Here is an 18,595-nt window from a genome sequence, read left to right as displayed (position 1 = left end):
TCTGCTCAGTGCAGAATGAAAGTATGCAGAGCTGGGTTGTCTGTGTTAATCACACCTCGACGATGTCTTTTTCTGGAATCCATGAATTAAAACAGATGGGCTATCCTAGCTATTTCACTAGTGCCACCTTTTTCCGGCCCACTTTTTTTCTAGCCAATATGTTTTCAATTTTAAATGTTTTGTTTTTATCAACAACCACATGTTGTATCTCAGGCTCATAAAATGTCCCTTTTAATACCTTTCCTGCGAGGTCCACTAGCCTGTACACCGGTGGCTGTCTCCGTATGTGTTCCTTCATGGTAAAGATCTCATCAGTGTAGGTCTGCTCATATCCTTTTCGAAACACGCCTCTCAGTTTTGATATTCGTACAGTGTTGCCAACATTAAATTTAAAATGTGTTTTCTTCTGAGACTTTGTCTTGTACAGCGTGTTAAAGACCAACTTCTTATTATCCTTATTCACCTCTGCCGGGGCCATTTGGATAGATCTATGATAAGCATTGTTATATGCGTGTGAGATCGGGATGACATCTACATATCTCCAGGAGTTGGCAGATGTTAAGTACTTCCACATTCTACCCTTGAAGCTACGATTGAATTTCTCCACAACACTAGATTTAACCTCGCTAGGTGTTGAGAAATGCTTGATATTATATCACTTCATTAGCTGTTTAAAGACTGTATTATAAAACTCTTTGCCTTCATCTGTTTGTAGTTTCATAGGGATCCTTCCCTCATATCCTCGAAAGCGGCTGCTACAGCGGCCCCTGTCTTGGTTGTGAGGCATCTAACCCATGCGTATTTTGAGAATACATCGATACATGTTAGCAGGTATCTCACATTATCATTATCTGCTGAATATTCAGACATATGAACTAGATCGGCTTGAAACTGTTTGTCGATCCCATTCACCAATACTCTATTTCTGGGAAAGTGTATCCTAACAGGTTTATGGAGACTGTAAGTGTCGTCTCGTTCTAAATAACGTTTGACCTGAGATAGTGGAGGCATTACACCTGATGCCTCCCCCGCCGCCATACACAGCTTATTTACAGCACCCAAACCTGCAGGATGGGCAGGATCATGATATATTTTATACAAGGTGTTTTCCATGATCAGTGCAAGACACAAATGACTAAGATGTTGATGTTAACATGTCTTTTTATTTAATTCAAACACTGGCACATACAGACAATGAATACTGAGCAGCATACATTAAATCATGTGTCTCCCAGCCCAGTAGTTTCCAATCATGTGAAGTAGTGCTGGTTTAACACGACGGGCATAACGACTTGCATCTAGCACAGGGTAGGGAATGTTAGTCCTCAAGAGCCGGTGCAGGTTTTAGATCTCACCTGGGTCACCACACCTGAATCAAATGATTAGTTCATTACCAGGCCTCTGGAGAACTTCAAGACATGTTGAGGGGCTAATTTAGCCATTTAAATCAGCTGTGTTGGATCAAGGACACATCTAAAACCTGCAGGACACTGGCTCTCGAGGCCCGGAGTTCCCTACCCCTGATCTAGCAGGTATGTGATATTCTCGTTAATGGTGCATACTATGTGTGGCGCTGCTCTCAGTTCACACAGAAGGCGTTCTGCAACACTGCAGATTTGTGCTTTCACCTCACAGACGGTGTATGAGCATACAAACAGGCAGATGGCTGGGATGAATCGGTCCATCCGGAGCCTTTGCATCACCTCATCATAGTAGGTCTCAAAGAAATACTCAGGCAATTCAAACAGGCAGCTGTGTTGTACGTGACTGGGTTGGCCGGTTTGACATCCATAACACGTCTCCTGTAGATACTCATTCAGCGCCACCGACAGCAGGTGGAGGGTTACGAGTTACGAGCTGTTAAGAACGTACACGGTCCAAGTCCAGAAAAAAGGTATGAGATTCTGGACACAGATGGTAAACTGCTGTCAGACCCTAAATAAATATTCCTCTGTTGTTACAGCTACTGTTTCAGCTGCTACTCTTTGAGAAGTTGACATATTAGTTACATTTCCACAAGGAGTTTTTTTTCATGAGAATATTGTGCAGACACAAGAAAAGGACAGTTGGCTTTCAGCGTAAGAAGTAGTTTATCAAGATTGCAAAACCAGATGCTGATAAGAGCCCCATACTGCGTCACTGAAAAGAAATAGAGAGATTCAAATTTTAATTGTTGTGCAAACTTCCTGTAGATCTAGTTCTTCATAAGGGGTGACAAATCACCCCTAAACTGTGTTTTATTAATCTGCAGTGAATTCGTCCACAAAAAAGAGCTTTACTAAATTACTAAATAACATATTTGTAGAACTGCAGATACATCAGGTATTTTTCTATGAACCTGAAGAACTTGAAAAATCACTTATCTTGAACATAATGTATTTTTATGTTTCTTGGCCCTAGTGGACAAATCTATAAAGTTTATACATGTTAACAGGGCCGTTGCTAGCCATTTGGGTGCCCTAAGCACAAATGCTTTATGGTGCCCCCCCCCGCCACTTAAAAAAAAAAAAAAAAAACATTAATACTTTTGAATTTCTCAGTGGAATTTGTTTAATTAAATAACAACAAACATGACAGTTAAACAAATAAATAAGGTTAAAGGAGGTTAAAAATACTGTTACAAATAAATACTCAGGCCCCTTTGGAAAATTAAAATCAGAGCTGACATTAAAAGGACCTCTCCGCACAATTTCAACACGATCAGCATCTACAATGTGAGCTGGCCAAAGAGCAGGATCGGTTGAAGGGGGCACACATGTCTCCACAGTGTCACTTTCTGATAGTCTCTCAGTGACAGGACTCTCAGTGGTACTTGTGTATGGAACTGTACCTGAACTGGTGGTTGATGGTTCTTGTTCTTCTTGGCTAGGGATTGTTGCAGGGTCTACAATGGCTGGTGGTTGATGTCCAGGGATGGCACTACTACTGGATGGTTCATCCTGTCCTTGAGATCCTCCTTGAACATATTTAAGCATTGACCCTGCATACAAGAGAAAATATTCAGGGATTTTACAGAAATACAATTTTGAATCTACAGTAGGCCTACGAAAAATTGCATTATAAGACTAATAAATTAAGTAAGTCACTGGTACATTTAAAAATTACTAACTATATTTTACATGTATAGATTTTCATAATGGCAAATGGCAATATAAACATGCTGTACATAATTTGATATAAATGCGCAAGTAGGAAATCTATATTACTGGAAGATATAGGTTTCATATTACACTGTAATATGAAACCTATATCTTATTTATGCCGCATAAATAAGATATGCGTCTTTATAGATATCCTGAAATGCAGCAACATACAAAGTAATCTTGTCTAATCTGATAATAATACTTGACTGCATCACTGACCTATCCCAAAGTTAAGGTTAATCAGTAGCATGCATGACGTTAGCCAGCTAGCAACCTGAGGAGGGAAATGCTAGTCTCACGATTGCTAACGTTATCTGAAAACCGTCAATTGAGTGACCATGATGAGTTGCTTTTAGTAGTCCATTCTATATTCATATCCACAACGTAAACAAACTACCCAACATCAATCATTTGCAACATTTGTTAACACAGTATGAACACTGCTAACAGGAGCTATCACAGAGTTGACGGACATGAGCGTGCAAGCAAGGGCTACAATAATGAACTTTTTTTATTGTTATTATTTAAACATTGCCTTACCGGCAAGCGACGCCTGAGTTTCATCACGCTTCCTCTTCTTCTTTCTTTTCTCCGCTCCCGACTCCTGTTGCCGTTTCGAGGCCATGTTCAAACAGGTGTTTACCAATACCGAATTGAGGCATTATAGAACAGACCACTGGGAGTGGGGGGGGGGCCACCAGGAGGAGACTGGAGACAGGGCACAAAGCAGATTCACCCCTTTTCTCGGGAAAATTGTTTTATGTTGCTTTTGTATTGTTTAACCATATTAATGCATATGATATTTATAGTATTAATATGGTTTACTTTTTTTTTTTTTACGACCCTGATTTTTTTGGTGCCCTACCGGCCATTTGGTGCCCTACGCAGTGTGCGTTATGTGCGTTTGCGGAGCTACGGCGCTGCATGTTAATATTATTGACTGTTATGTGTTATTAGGGTTGGCAAAAAATTCATGAAGATGCTCTTCTTCCACCTGAATCCAACCAAAAATAAAAACAAAAAAGAAGAAAAGACAAACAAAATACACACCCAGGGCATAGGGACAATGAGTTAGAAAGTGCATATTATACTTTTATTTACTGAATTATATTATATGCTACTGATTGTGGAAACACATTGGTTTTCCTCAGAATATTTCATGACTTGATACTCACCAAACACAAGGTTGAGACAGTGTTAGGAAAGAAAATTGAGTTAAATTGCAAAACGGGGTGCTGATAGCTGGGTTACGCTATGGCCCTTTCACAAGAATATATATTAGATGTCTTTTGCTTTCAGAAAGATAATGCTGTATTCTTGATGCAATATGTTGCGGTCCAAATTGAAGGCATTGCAAACCCTCACGCTCCCAACCGCCATCTAACGCTCTCTCATGTTTTAACTTTTACAAACTTCCTGTGGATTTGCATGTTTATCAGCAGTGACATACACCCCCACACCTAAGCTGTCAGAGTTGGATCAGACATTCTTCTGCAGAGGATTCATCAACAGCCAACAAGACAGCTTCACTAAAGGTACTAAAGGTGAAGCCATGAAAGATTTCCCAGGAATATTTCTCTAAATATGTATATGTGCATAAAAAAGCAGGAAATTCATATTCTTACACTGTCACATGATGTAAAAACACAAATTTAGTGTTATTTCACAGTATTAGTGCGGATTTTCAAGAACAAGGGTGATGTGCAAAGCTGTATCTAAACTTCAGAGGGGTAAAGTTCTTGCCATGCCATGAGGATATGGGAAAGAGTTGCTGAAGTCAGGTTAAGAAGAGAAGTGATGATCGATGAGCAGCATTATGGCTTTATGCCAAGAAAGAGCACTGCAGATGTAATGTTTGCCTTGAGAATGTAGATGCAAAGTATAAAGAAGGTCAGAAGTCATACGGGAGCGGAAGAGGAGTATGTGATGGTAGTGCTGGACATGTATGAGGACAGCGAGACAGTGGTGGTAGGAGTGGCAGATGGATCCAAGGTGAGTGTGTGATTACATCAGGGATCGGCTCTGAGCCCCTTCTTGTTTGCAACATTGGTTGACAGATGAGGTCAGCAAGGAGTCTTTGTGGTCTATGATGACATTGTGTTATTTAGTGAGAGGACTGAGCAGATAGAAGAGAACCTGAAGAGGTGACGGTACTCACAGGGTAGAAGGGAAATCTAGAGAAATTTTGTTAGCGTGGCATGAGAGTGGCATGGGATTCAGATGGGGTGGCAAAAACGCCTCAGGTGAACATTAGAGGCAAGACTGTGATGGTTTTGACAGGTGCATGGATATATTGGACAAAGGAAGTGTAAGATGGGGGAAAAAAACAAAACTTTAGACAAAGTTCCCAAATGTACTGTATGTATTATAACATGAACACACAGAAGGTTTGTGTGACAGAGGACTCTGGTGACCCTTAAAGGGTGCAGCAGATAGAAGAAGAAAAATTAAATCACACTTTACAACTTTACTTACAACACTTTATTACAGAAAAAGTGTGCTTTTTTGAGGATTGCAAATTTGAAAATAATGCCCTTTCATGTTTGTGTCTGATTGTCTGGGAGCTATGTTGACACACTGTCTTAGATGAATGTCACCATAGCTTCAGTTTCAGTGTCCTACTGACTGGGAAATGAACCTTTTATTTATTGTTTTTCTTTGTAGGTCTAAAGTCAGTGAGGGAGATGGCCACTAACTCTTTCAATCCAATCAATACAACTGCTGCACCTGATGGAAATGGCTCTGAGAATAGTAACTGTCATGATGGGCTGATACAGCCTATCAAAATCATGTCTCTCATAATTTATTCCCTGGCCTTTATACTTGGTGTGCTCAGGAATGGAGTGGTTATCTGGGTGACCGGCTTCAAGATGAAGAAAACTGTTAACACAGTTTGGTACCTCAAGCTTGCTGTGGCTGACTTCCTCTTCACTGCATTTCTGCCCCTGAGTGTGACTTACACAGCTTTGGATTTCCACTGGCCTTTTGGCAAGTTCATGTGCAAGCTGAACACCACCATCAGCTTTCTGAACATGTTTGCCAGTGTCTACGTTCTGATGGTGATCAGTGTGGACAGATGTGTTTCCTTGGTGTTGCCGGTCTGGGCTCAGAACCACCGAAGTTCATGAAAGGCATCCTATGTGAGTCTGTGTGTTTGGGTGGTGGCTTTGATTCTCAGTGCTCCATACTTCATCTTCAGGGACACTGAGAAAGTTTGTGACAAAATCCTCTGCTTCGACAACTATGCTCTTTCTGATGACTATGAAACACCATCTGTGAACCAGTTAAGGCAATTTCGTCTTCAGGCCATGACTATCACGCGCTTCCTCCTAGGATTTGTTGTGCCCTTCACTGTCATTGTCTCGTGTTATGCTGTCATAATTCATCGTCTCAGAAGAAACCAAACGCTGACTAGCCAGTCAAGTTGCCCCTTTAAGATCATTGCTGCCATCATCATCACTTTCTTTCTGTGCTGGTCTCCCTTTAACATCATGGGTCTAATTGAGATGGCAAATTCCATGCCAGAATATTCAAGTGAGATATTAGATGATATCATCATAATTGGGTCACCAAGAGCCACCAGTCTGGCCTTTCTCAACAGCTGCCTGAATCCACTTCTGTATGTGTTCATGGGCCAAGATTTTAAAGATAAAGTCCGCAAATCCATCCTGAATGTGCTGGAGAGTGCCTTCAAGGAAGAGGAGACACGCACTCACACTTACACAAAGTCAGTGGACACCAGTCAGAGCCGAGAGAGTTCAGATTTGAATACTGAGGTATAAGAAACAAAAAAATTAAGCTGTAAAGCATATGTCAAATTGCTTATGGGCTTTTTACTACCTTAAGTATGATTCAGATATGTAACTGATGCAGTTGCACTATGCAGACTTGCTGCTGGTATCTTTGATTCACAGCTGTGCATTCAGGCTGCTTGTTTTTGAAATTCAAAAGAATTGTAAAATTCCTTTTCACTATATTTCATCATTATTATATTCTTACGTTCATCTGCTTTGTATAATATTTTTCAAAAATTTTAACAAAATGAACTTTTGTAAAAGCTTCTGTGTCTATGTAAAGAATATAATATATATGAATTTTTCCACTTTTTCACTTCTTCTCAGCTATGGTGGCATCAATAAAAGATGACAATGATGATCATTCTTTCATACCATCATTTAAATTTTGAGAGTGTATTTGGACTTAACTGTTTCTCCACTTATACATCCTGTAATCACCACATGTGGGCTCAAAATAATTTTTTATTGTATTGTATATCTATAAATAAATCCTCATATGTGTATCAATTAATCCAACATCTAATAAGAAACATCCAGTGATAGCAGCTTCTCATTATCAAAAAACAAACAGAAAACACTGATTATTATAATATCAACCAGTAGAGGGAGCTGTTTGCATGCTAAAACTTCATTACACCGCAGCACATGATTGAGTTCCAACTTCTGATAACTTTAATTAAGAAAATCAGACAACGTGCGCTTTGTTTCTCTTTTGTGTTGACTAGACAGGAAGTGGTTAAATCATCTGTCATTTATGAAGCATAATTATTTTTGGTACACTTCTTATGCCAAAGCTATTTATTAAAAGTAGGCAAACAAGGGTGAATTAAGAGAATACAGTGTTTATAAGATGACATGTAATTATCCTGTGTAAATAAATAAACACACAATACAGACAAATACATAAGATGAAACATGTGTTTTGGACAGTTTTGTTTTCAGCACAGTTTTGTGTTCAGCCACACAGTTGCACCTGAAAGCAAATACAAATGCATATTCTCAGAGACATTTATTCAGATTAAGATAAAATCTAGTCAAATAAACATAAATATAAATGGAATAAAATGAACCTTGAATATATTGAATAAAACTCAAATATATGGAATAAACCTTGAATATATTGATTCACTTTGTAGTAACTCCCCATATTTGTATTATAATTTGCCTCTAGATACATTTGTGATAACTTTGAAAATTTTAAATGTTTGATTAACCTCATAACTTGACATTATTACTGCTCTTATTCACTTTTATTTACTTATTTTTTGGGCATTACTACTCATTACTACTGTAATTTTTGTAATTTGGCATAGCTTAGTGCCTTAATCTGGATCACTATTTGTGTTGTTTTAGCACTTGGGGCTCATGTTGACAAAATTCATTTGCTTTGTAACTTCAACTGTATTTGACATCAAGTAGTGATTTGGGGGTAATTAATTGAGTATAGCTACACTACATTCATACTGTTTGTCTTATATTGTTATGTCTTATATTATATCTTACATAAACTGCAGGTCTCAAGAAAATGATGGAGATGGCCAACAATAACTCAAACCATTAACTCTAGTATTAGCACCAGTACAACCACTACTGAAATTAGACACAGTGATGAGAGACTTTCTAACATTTTTCACTTCCTGATATTTCTCTTTAGTGTGCTCAGGAATGGTACTGGTTATCTGGACAACTGGATTCAAGATGAAGAAAACAGTACCTATTTTGGTACCTCAACCTTGCTGTAGCCAACTTCATTTACTTTGTAGCATTTCTACCCCTTAATGTAATAAACCTTGCTTTAGCCTTCCACTGGCCTTTTGGCAAATTCATGTGTAAGCGCAATGCCATGGTACTTATTCTGAACATGTTTGCTAGTGTCTACATTCTGGTGGTGATTAGTGCAGACAGATGTGTGTCTGTAGTGTGGCCCGTCTGGGCTCAGAACAACCAAAATGTATGTAAGGTTTGTGACTCTGGGTGTTTGGGGGGTGGCTTTGATGATCAGCTTTCCATATTCCATCATCATGGACACAGAGCAAGCGTGTGAGAATGAAAACAAAACTCTCTGCTTAAACAGCTACGCTATTTCTGATGACTATAATGCAGAATCTCCCAATATACTGCGACAATTTTATCATCCACCAATTAACATTGCCCACTTCCTTGTGCTTTTTGCAGTCCCATCCACTATCATTGTCTCCTCTTATAGAATAGAATAGAATAGAATAGAATAGAATAGAATGCCTTTATTGTCACTATACAGTTGTACAATGAGATACAGAGCATCTCCTACTCAGTGTAAACATGCGGGGGGGGGGGGGGGGGTACAGTTCTGCAGCGCTATATACATATGGACAGTATTAACATATGGAAGAAGATGTGTATATATATATAAAATGTACAATTTACAAGCCGTAAGTGATATGTAATAAATAGTGTTATGTATGTACAGTTGAGTTATTGCACATGGAATTGGTATAAATAGTGGTGGTCCATAGAGGAAGTGGGAAGTGGGGGGCTGTGTTATCGGTGCATGTGTGAGTTCAGGGTGGTTATCGCTTTGGGGAAGAAACTGTTTTTGAGTCTGTGGGTTTTTGTGCTGATGCACCTGTAGCGCTTCCCTGAGGGAAGCAGGCTGAACATGTTGAAGCCAGGGTGGGAACTGTCCTGGATAATGTTTGCTGCTCTGCTGAGGCAGCGGGAGGAATAAATGTCCATCAGGGAGGGGAGAGGGCAGCCGATGATCTTTTGTGCTGTCTTGACCACACTCTGAAGCCTCACTCTATCTGCCTTGGTGCAGCTGCCGTACGATACCATGATGCAGTAGGTTAGCAGGCTCTCAATGGACGAGCGGTAGAAGGTCAGCAGCAGGTTGGAGTTCAGCTTGTACTTCCTGAGGACTCTCAGGAAGTGCAGCCGCTGTTGGGCCTTCTTGATGACCGCTGAGATGTTTTCCGTCCAGGAGATGTCAGCAGAGATGAGGACACCAAGAAACCGGAAAGTGTGGACCCTCTCCACACACTCCCCGTTGATGTAGAGGGGGGCCAAGTCGGTGTTGTGTCTCCTGAAGTCAACAATGAGCTCTTTGGTTTTCTTGGTGTTCAGTGCCAGGTTTTTTTCTGAACACCATGCTGCCAACTTCAGGACTTCCTCTCTGTAGTCTGCCTCGTCTCCCTTTGAGATGAGTCCGACTACCGTGGTGTCATCAGCAAACTTGATGATGAGAGTGTTGTTGTGGGTTGGACTGCAGTCGTGGGTGTAGAGAGAATACAGGAGGGGGCTCAGCACACAGCCCTGTGGGGAGCCGGTGCTCAGTGTGCGAGTGGAGGAGAGATGAGGGCCGAGTCTTACAGTCTGGGGCCGGTTTGTGAGGAAATCCTTTATCCAGGCACATGTGAGAGGAGGGAGGCCAAGAGTGACCAGTTTGGTGATGAGGATGTCCGGGATGATAGTATTAAAGGCTGAGCTGTAGTCCACAAAGAGCATTCGGACGTAGCTCTGCCGCTGCTCTAGGTGACTCAGCACAGCGTGGAGGGCTGTGGCGATGGCGTCTTCTGTGGATCTGTTTGCACGGTATGCAAACTGGTGGGGGTCGAATTCTGGGGGGAGGTAATCCTTGATGTGCTGAAGGACTAGTCTCTCAAAGCATTTCATGATTACCGGTGTGAGGGCCACAGGGCGGTAATCATTCAGGCTGGAGATGGGAGACTTCTTCGGCACTGGGATGATTGTGGCTGATTTTAGACAGGATGGGATGGCTGCCTGATCCAGTGAGAGGTTGAAGAGTCTGGTGAAGATGAGGGTGAGCTGGTGTGCGCATGCTCTTAGTACCTTGCCAGGTACTCCGTCTGGACCGGCCGCCTTCCTGGGGTTCACTGCTAGGAGCACACGTCATGTTGTCACAATCAAAACAATCATCTCAAAAGGAACCACTGGCCACCCAATTGAGTCGTTCCTTCAAGATCATTGCCGTTGTCATCATATTTTTTCTGTGCTGGGCTCCCATTCAAATTATGGATCGAATTGTGATAGCAAAAAAAAATGGATACTTCAAATTGCATTATTGGCATTCCTTTGGCCACCAATACGGCCTTTCTCAACAGCTGCCTGAATCCACTGCTGCATGTGTTTGTGGACTAAGATTTTAAGAAAGAAGCCTGGAAATCCATTATGAATGTATTCAAGACTGTCCTCCGGGAGGAGAAACACTCTCACATTTACAATAAGTCAGTAAACACAAATACAACTCAGTTTTAAATACTAATGTTCAAGGGTTGCAATGACTTAAAGAAACATAGAAACAAAAGAAACATTACTCCAGAGGGAATCTTTCTAAACCTGTGTTGTTTGAATTGTATAAAAATATAACTGTTCTTATAATGTTAATTAGATGGCAGTAGCAAAAGTTGTTCATGTCTCTTTGACTCACAGTTGCAGTTTGTGCTATGTTTGTACGATTATGGAACTAAAAGTGGTTGTAAAATGCCACTTCCTGGAAAATAGAATGAGTCAGTAATTTCAAAATAAGTATTACATTTGTTTCTGGTCGACTTTGTGTAACACAACACTTGGACATGTGACTGGTCCCACAAATGCCATATTAGGTAAGAGAGGTGGGCATTTAAACTATTAACTATGTAATAAAGATAACACATTCAGTCAAATATTTATTATGACTGGAATACCACTGAGTTCTTTGTAAGACCATCCTGTGAGTGTTCATATTTTTTTTTACTTATTTAGCATAACAACAGTCTGGCATGTTCCCTGTTAATATATGACACAGAGTTGTGATTGTTGTGTTTTATTGTGTTTAACATTTGCAGCTTTGTATAATTATTTATTCTTTATTTTTACATTTATTCTTTACTTTATATTATATACTGTATAACTTAAATTCAATTGCACTCTTCTCACCTTAGTCTCTTCCACCATTGTTAATTGTGACATTTCACTCTTTTGCCTAAAATGCCGTTTAGTTTTAGTCTTAATTTAGGCATCTTAAAAAAAAGAGAGAGAGAAAGTATTTTGCATATTTGCTTGCATATGTTAGTATTTAGTTTTACTAAAAATGTAATTAATATATTTTTTGTTTTGTTCAGTATCTGATCCCATCTTTTATGATCACAACAACGTTTGACTTTGTTTCCTGTTTTAGATGTTTATCAGGCATTCAGTATCATAATCATTTATGTTTGTTTATATTTTCTTTTTTCATTAGAGATTACTGAAAACAAACTGCCTTGGCTCCATCATGATAAGGGTCTATGCCCTGGAGCCTTTGCTTGTATTTCTGTTATCTTTTCTTTCTGTCTGGGAACTACAGATAAAAAATTTGCTCATAGCTAAATCTGGTACATTAAAAGCAATGTTTATTAAAGTGCAGTGTCCCTGTTACAAATAAAGAATTAAGGTTGTAAGTCTCCACTTCTATCACATCTTTAATGTTTGATTTATAATCAGAAAAATATATTATAGAAGGGGTGTATAAGAACAGATTTCTGGGTGTGACATCAGACTGCAAAATCTGCAGGAAGCCTAATGTTAGAAATCTAAAAACAAAAATAGCAAAGAGGATCCCAGTGTTGGGAAAAACAAGGCACATTCTGAAACAGTCATCATTAGATATTTAAAACCGTTCAATGGTTTGATCTGGAAATATAGGATAACAAATACAAAAGCACACTACAGCAACTATGCACATTATAAAAAAGAGTGATAAAATTAGTAAATAAGGTTGGATATCTGGAGTACGCAAACATATTTTCAAATCATTGTTTTTTTTTTAGGTCAAACAGGTTGAAATTTATGGATCTGGTAAAAAAAAAAACTGTTCAATGTACAAAGAAAGAAATAATCTGTTACCAGATTTTAAAAAAAAATGTTTACATACAAAGACAGGGGTTATTCAATTCAATTCAATTCAATTCAATTTTATTTATATAACGCCAAATCACAACAAAAGTCGCCTCAAGGCACTTTATATTGTACAGTAGATCGCACAATAATAAATACAGAGAAAAACCCAACAACCATATGACCCCCTATGAGCAAGCACTTTGGCGACAGTGGGAAGGAAAAACTCCCTTTTAACAGGAAGAAACCTCCGGCAGAACCAGGCTCAGGGAGGGGCGGGGCCATCTGCTGCGACCGGTTGGGGTGAAAGAAGGAAAACAGGATGAAAGACGTGCTGTGGAAGAGAGACAGAGATTAATAAAAGATATGATTCGATGCAGAGAGGTCTATTAACACATAGTGAGTGAGAAAGGTGACTGGAAAGGAAAAACTCAATGCATCATGGGAATCCCCGGCAGCCTACGTCTATTGCAGCATAACTAAGGGAGGATTCAGGGTCACCTGGTCCAGCCCTAACTATATGCTTTAGCAAAAAGGAAAGTTTTAAGCCTAATCTTGAAAGTAGAGATAGTGTCTGTCTCCCGAATCCAAACTGGAAGCTGGTTCCACAGAAGAGGGGCCTGAAAACTGAAGGCTCTGCCTCCCATTCTACTTTTAAATACTCTAGGGACAGCAAGTAGGCCTGCACAGCGAGAGCAAAGTGCTCTAATAGGGTGATATGGCACTACAAGATCATTAAGATAAGATGGGGCCTGATTATTTAAGACCTTGTATGTGAGGAGCAGGATTCTGAATTCAATTCTAGATTTAACAGGAAGCCAATGAAGGGAAGCCAAAACAGGAGAAATATGCTCTCTCTTTCTAGTCCCTGTCAGTACCCTTGCTGCAGCATTTTGGATCAGCTGAAGGCTTTTCAGCGAGTTTTTAGGACATCCTGATAATAAAGAATTACAGTAGTCCAGCCTGGAAGTAATAAATGCATGAACTAGTTTTTCAGCGTCACTCTGAGACAGGATATTTCTAATTTTAGAGATGTTGCGCAAATGGAAGAAAGCAGTCTTAGATATTTGTTTAATATGTGCGTTGAAGGACATGTCCTGGTCAAAAATGACTCCAAGGTTCCTCACAGCATTACTGGAGGCCAAGGTAATGCCATCCAGAGTAAGAATCTGGTTAGAACACCATTCTAAGATTTTCAGGGCCGAGTACACTAACCTCAGTTTTATCTGAATTAAGAAGTAGAAAGTTAGCGGCCATCCAGGTCTTTATGTCTTTAAGGCATTCCTGCAGTTTAACTAATTGGTGTGTGTTACCTGGCTTCATGGATAGATAGAGCTGCGTGTCATCTGCATAGCAGTGAAAATTTATGCTATGTCTTCTAATGATACTGCCTAGGGGAAGCATGTATAATGTAAATAGAATTGGTCCTAGCACTGAACCCTGTGGAACACCATAATTGACCTTAGTGTGTGAAGAGGACTCTCCATTTACTTGAACAAATTGGAGTCTATTAGATAGATATGATACAAACCACTGCAGCACAGTACCTGTAATACCTACAGCTGAGTGCAAAGCTAAATAATTGAAAAAAAAACCCCCATTAATTTAAAAAAGTAATACACTTGGGACAACAATGAGGAGTATGTGCATAGCAGGTGATGGTGTGAGTTTGTTTACTACCAGCACAGCTGGACTGGCCACCATCGGTCCACCAGTCAATGGTACTGAGGTATTGAGGTGAAAAGGAACGTGATTTGTCCCGTACTTTAGCTAGAATGAAAAAAAGACAAAAAGCTGGAGTTATTCTGTGGCTTTATGCTGCGCAGCTGCCTTTTCTCCTCTCATTCTTTCCCCGTCCCTCTCCTGTTGCTTCTTCAACCATGAAACTGATCAATGATTAGCTGATCGGTTTGTCTGGGCAAAGTCCCGTCTCTCTTCTCTGTTTATCACCTACTTTGCGCCAGAAAGAGGAAACCAGTGGATAAAAACATTAATAAACCAGTAATAAAGAATTATCTGAATCTTACAACCAATGTGGTCATTTGATGTAAAATGTATAGATATCATACATATATACCAACAAGACAGTGTACATCACTGCACAACAGCATTTGTTTTCATTCAAAGGCTTTATGGCTTTTCTGATCTCTAGTCAAAATGCAGGGCCGATTTTCTGTCCCAGTCTAGCCCAGGGATGAAGATTTGAAAAAACTACAACTATATGTAAGTTTTATTGTGGATAATTGTATATAATGACATATTATAAAAAATAATATTTTTGGACAAGTGTTGCAAATAATTTTAGACCACGTATAACAATGCATAAACCAAAAACAAGGAATTTTGTGTTAGATGGACATATTTATGTACATTGGTCCCTCGCTATAACGTGGTTCACCTTTCGCAGCCTCGCTGTTTCGCAGATTTTATTTTGTGCAATTTTGCATGTTTTTTGTTTGTTTGTTTTTTACAGTGCATTGTGTTCTGCATCCTGATTGGTTGTAGACCATTGTGAATCAATCTCGTGCCGTGTCTCCTGTACAGTACAGAATGCGTTCAGCTTGTCAAATTTACATAAATCTTCGATCGCTAGCAGTGTGACTTTGAAGTGCTGTACTGTATGTATGTTTTCTCCCCAACAAACACAACAATGTCGACGTAACGTTTTGCACAGCCAAAGGGACCTGCGGGTGCCTTTGGTTTCATTCTATAATACTGGACTTATTTTTCTACGAAGGTTTAAACTTTGAGAGTGTTTAAACAAGAGAGAAAAGTGTGAAAATGTTCATGCCTGTGTGTAGTGAGGGGTTTTACAGCCTCAAAACATCTATAATAATTATAAAAATAAATTTGGTTACTTCATGGATTTCACTTATCACGTGTTATTTTTAGAACGTAACTCCTGCGATAAACGAGGGACCACTGTACGGTCCATCTAAGACATATCTAAGATAGTATAAATACAGTCCCGATCAAAAGTTTAAGAGTACTTGAAAAATGTAAAAAAAATCATATTTTGCATAGTTGGATCTTAACAAGGTTCCAAATCAAGCTTCAATATGCAACAAGAAGAAATGGGAGTGAGACAAAACATTATTTTGAGCATGCAATTTACTGAAAACAACACTTAAACTGAAACAGGTTGTTTTACAGCTGATCAAAAGTTTAGGACCACGTGTCTTTAAAAGGCCAAATCTGCAAAAACGTGGATTCATTGTCATTTTCTTTCAGGTAGTCACATTGTCATGACATTCTGATGGCAAAGGCAAAAAAACGTTCCCTTTTTGAACGTGGTCGGGTTGTTGAACTAGATAAGAAGGGTCTCTCGCAGCGCGCCATTGCTGCTGAGGTGGGACGCAAGAGAGAGTAAGAGAGTCATTTGGAATTTCTTAAATAATCCTGTAGGTTATGGAACAAAAAAGTCAAGTGGAAGACCTGAAGAAATTTCACCAGCACTGAGTCTGAGGATCCAATTGGCTGTCCGTCAAGACACTGAACGATCCTCAACACAAATTAAGACCATTACTGGTGCCGACTGCAGCCCCATAACCATCAGAGACTGAAGGGTTTCAAAAACAAAAAAACGTCTTCAAAGGCCTTGTCTCCTTGAACGCCACAAAACTGACTGTTTGGTCTTTGCAAGAGAGCACCAAACATGGGACACTGAGAGGTGGAAGAAAGTTTTATTCTCTGATGAGAAAAAATGTAACCTTGCTGGTCCTGATGGTTTCCAATGTTACTGAGATGACAAGTAGATCCCACCTGAGATGTTTTCTATGTGCCACAGTGGAGGGGATGCCATAATGGTCTGGGGTGCTTTTTCTTTCAGTGGAACAATGGAGCTTGAGGAGGGGAGGTGCAGGGGCATAAAATGGCCACTGGCTATGTCCAGATGTTGCAGAGAGAATCCCTCATGACTCAGGGCCCTTGTCTGTGTGGTAATGACTGGGTTTTTCAACAGGACAACGCTACATTACACAATGCCTGCAGGAGAAGGGACTTCTTCCAGGAGAATAAGATTACTCTTTTGGACTATCCTGTGTGTTCCCCTGATCTAAATCCAACTGAGAACCTTTGGGGATGGATAACAAGGGAAGTTTAAAAACAATGGACAACAGTTCCAGACAGTAGATGCCCTTTGTGAGGCCGTCTTCACCACTTGGAGAAATGTTCCCACTTACTTAATGGAAATGCTTGCATCAAGCATGCCGCAACAAAGTTTTTAAGTGATCAATAATAATGGTGGAGCTACTCATTACTAAGTTCATGTTTGGAACTTAGTAATTAGTGATTTCTGTTTTGGGGGGGTTTACAGGGTTTTTTTTGGAGGTGTGGTGCTAAACTTTTGAAAAGCCTGTTTCAGTTCAAGTGTTGTTTTCAACATATTGCATGCTCAAAAAAAAAAGTTTTTTGTCTCACTCCCATTTCTTCTTGTTGCATGTTGAAGTTCTACTTGGAACCTTGTTAAGATCCAACCATTCAAAACATGACTTCTTGGCATTTTTCAAGTACTCTTAAACTTTTGATTAGGACTGTATGTGTATGCTAAAGAGTATATTAAAAACATATATACATACATACACACACATACATACATACACATATATATATATATATATATATATATATATATATATATATATATATATATATATATATGTGTGTGTGTGTGTGTGTGTGTTAGTGTGTATATATCCCTATTGACTCCCTGTTGACATTGACAATTATGATTTTTTGCTTACCATCATTGAAATTAGTATGGCCAGAGTATTTTATGACTTAACCGCCTATGCACATATAATGTAAATTTCATAATCACTACATGAGTGCACAAAGCAACCATCTTTTTTGTTATTCTGCATGTATAAATGAAGTGTCAAATGTGTATGAATTGATCCTATATGTAATACATCTGACACAAGAAGATGATAATCAAATAGCCAATAACAGAACACGTGTTAACAATACAAAACACAGCAGCACATGACTAAGTTGCAACCTAATGGTAATTTAAGTCAGTCAGTGTCCTCTGACATTTGCCCTCTCTTGCAATTACAATTACACAGGCAAGGGTGAAATCATTTGTCATTTCTGAAGCATAAGTACTTTTGGTAGATTTCCAAAGCCAAATGTTAACAAGAGTAAGTAAACAAGTGAAACAAGATTTATAGTGTTTATAAGATTAAATGTTCTTAGCCTGTGGGCAAAATAAGCGCACACACAATATTGCTGTCAGATTAGGTAAAAAGCAGCAGGAATACTTCATCTTGATTATTCAAAATCATTAAGCTCCTGCAGTCTGCATAATATCCACCTGCTACTTCGTCCCCATTTATTTCTATGAGAAACACATTTACCTCGAGGTGAAATGACCAGAGCGTAGCAGGAAATACAGGAGGAATTCCTTTTGAAAAAAGGAATAGAGTCCGATCCAGAAGACAAAAAAGTGACAAGTTTCCAATGCATTTTGTTACGGGTCCGAAATTGAGGACGAGAGTAAAACAATGATGGTCCAAAAGAGGTCAATCAAACAATTGATTTTTAATGAATACACGCAGCGTGGGGAGACGTACACTGGAAACCATCAGTTGTAAATCCCCACCCAAAAATACACTTCAGATTGCTTTTATAACCTCAGGGTATTATGACGCCCCCTCATGCGTTTACAAGCACATAATTTGCATCTTAAGAACATTATTTGCCTCTTCTACAGACAATGATCAATTTTAAGAGATAACTACAGAGACAGGAGTTCCCCTTTCTGGCATCCTTTTCCAAATATGGTGATGAGGTCCCCATGGA

General features: G+C 39.3%; 2 long non-coding RNA genes and 2 pseudogenes across 2 annotated transcripts; 2 read left to right on the top strand and 2 right to left on the bottom strand.

Moving 5' to 3' along the window:
- The first annotated feature begins 1,439 nt into the window (after positions 1-1,439).
- LOC100706510 (chemokine-like receptor 1) lies at positions 1,440-7,560 on the top strand (annotated as a pseudogene).
- LOC109204375 (uncharacterized) lies at positions 2,828-4,060 on the bottom strand. Its single transcript, XR_002063882.2, has 2 exons — positions 3,684-4,060; positions 2,828-2,980 (listed from the first exon to the last, which is right to left on the bottom strand). It is a non-coding gene; the product is annotated as an uncharacterized LOC109204375 (long non-coding RNA).
- On the top strand, positions 7,024-9,171 carry LOC106096961 (chemokine-like receptor 1; annotated as a pseudogene).
- Positions 9,172-13,091: 3,920 nt separating this feature from the next.
- LOC112848148 (uncharacterized) lies at positions 13,092-18,336 on the bottom strand. Its single transcript, XR_003222096.1, has 3 exons — positions 18,151-18,336; positions 14,474-14,563; positions 13,092-13,127 (listed from the first exon to the last, which is right to left on the bottom strand). It is a non-coding gene; the product is annotated as an uncharacterized LOC112848148 (long non-coding RNA).
- Positions 18,337-18,595: the final 259 nt, after the last annotated feature.

This window comes from Oreochromis niloticus, linkage group LG11 (assembly GCF_001858045.2).
Source record: "Oreochromis niloticus isolate F11D_XX linkage group LG11, O_niloticus_UMD_NMBU, whole genome shotgun sequence".
Classification (NCBI taxonomy): Eukaryota; Metazoa; Chordata; class Actinopteri; order Cichliformes; family Cichlidae; genus Oreochromis; species Oreochromis niloticus.
The sequence above is the reverse complement of the archived record's forward strand: the minus strand, read 5'-3'. Positions and strand labels throughout refer to the sequence as shown.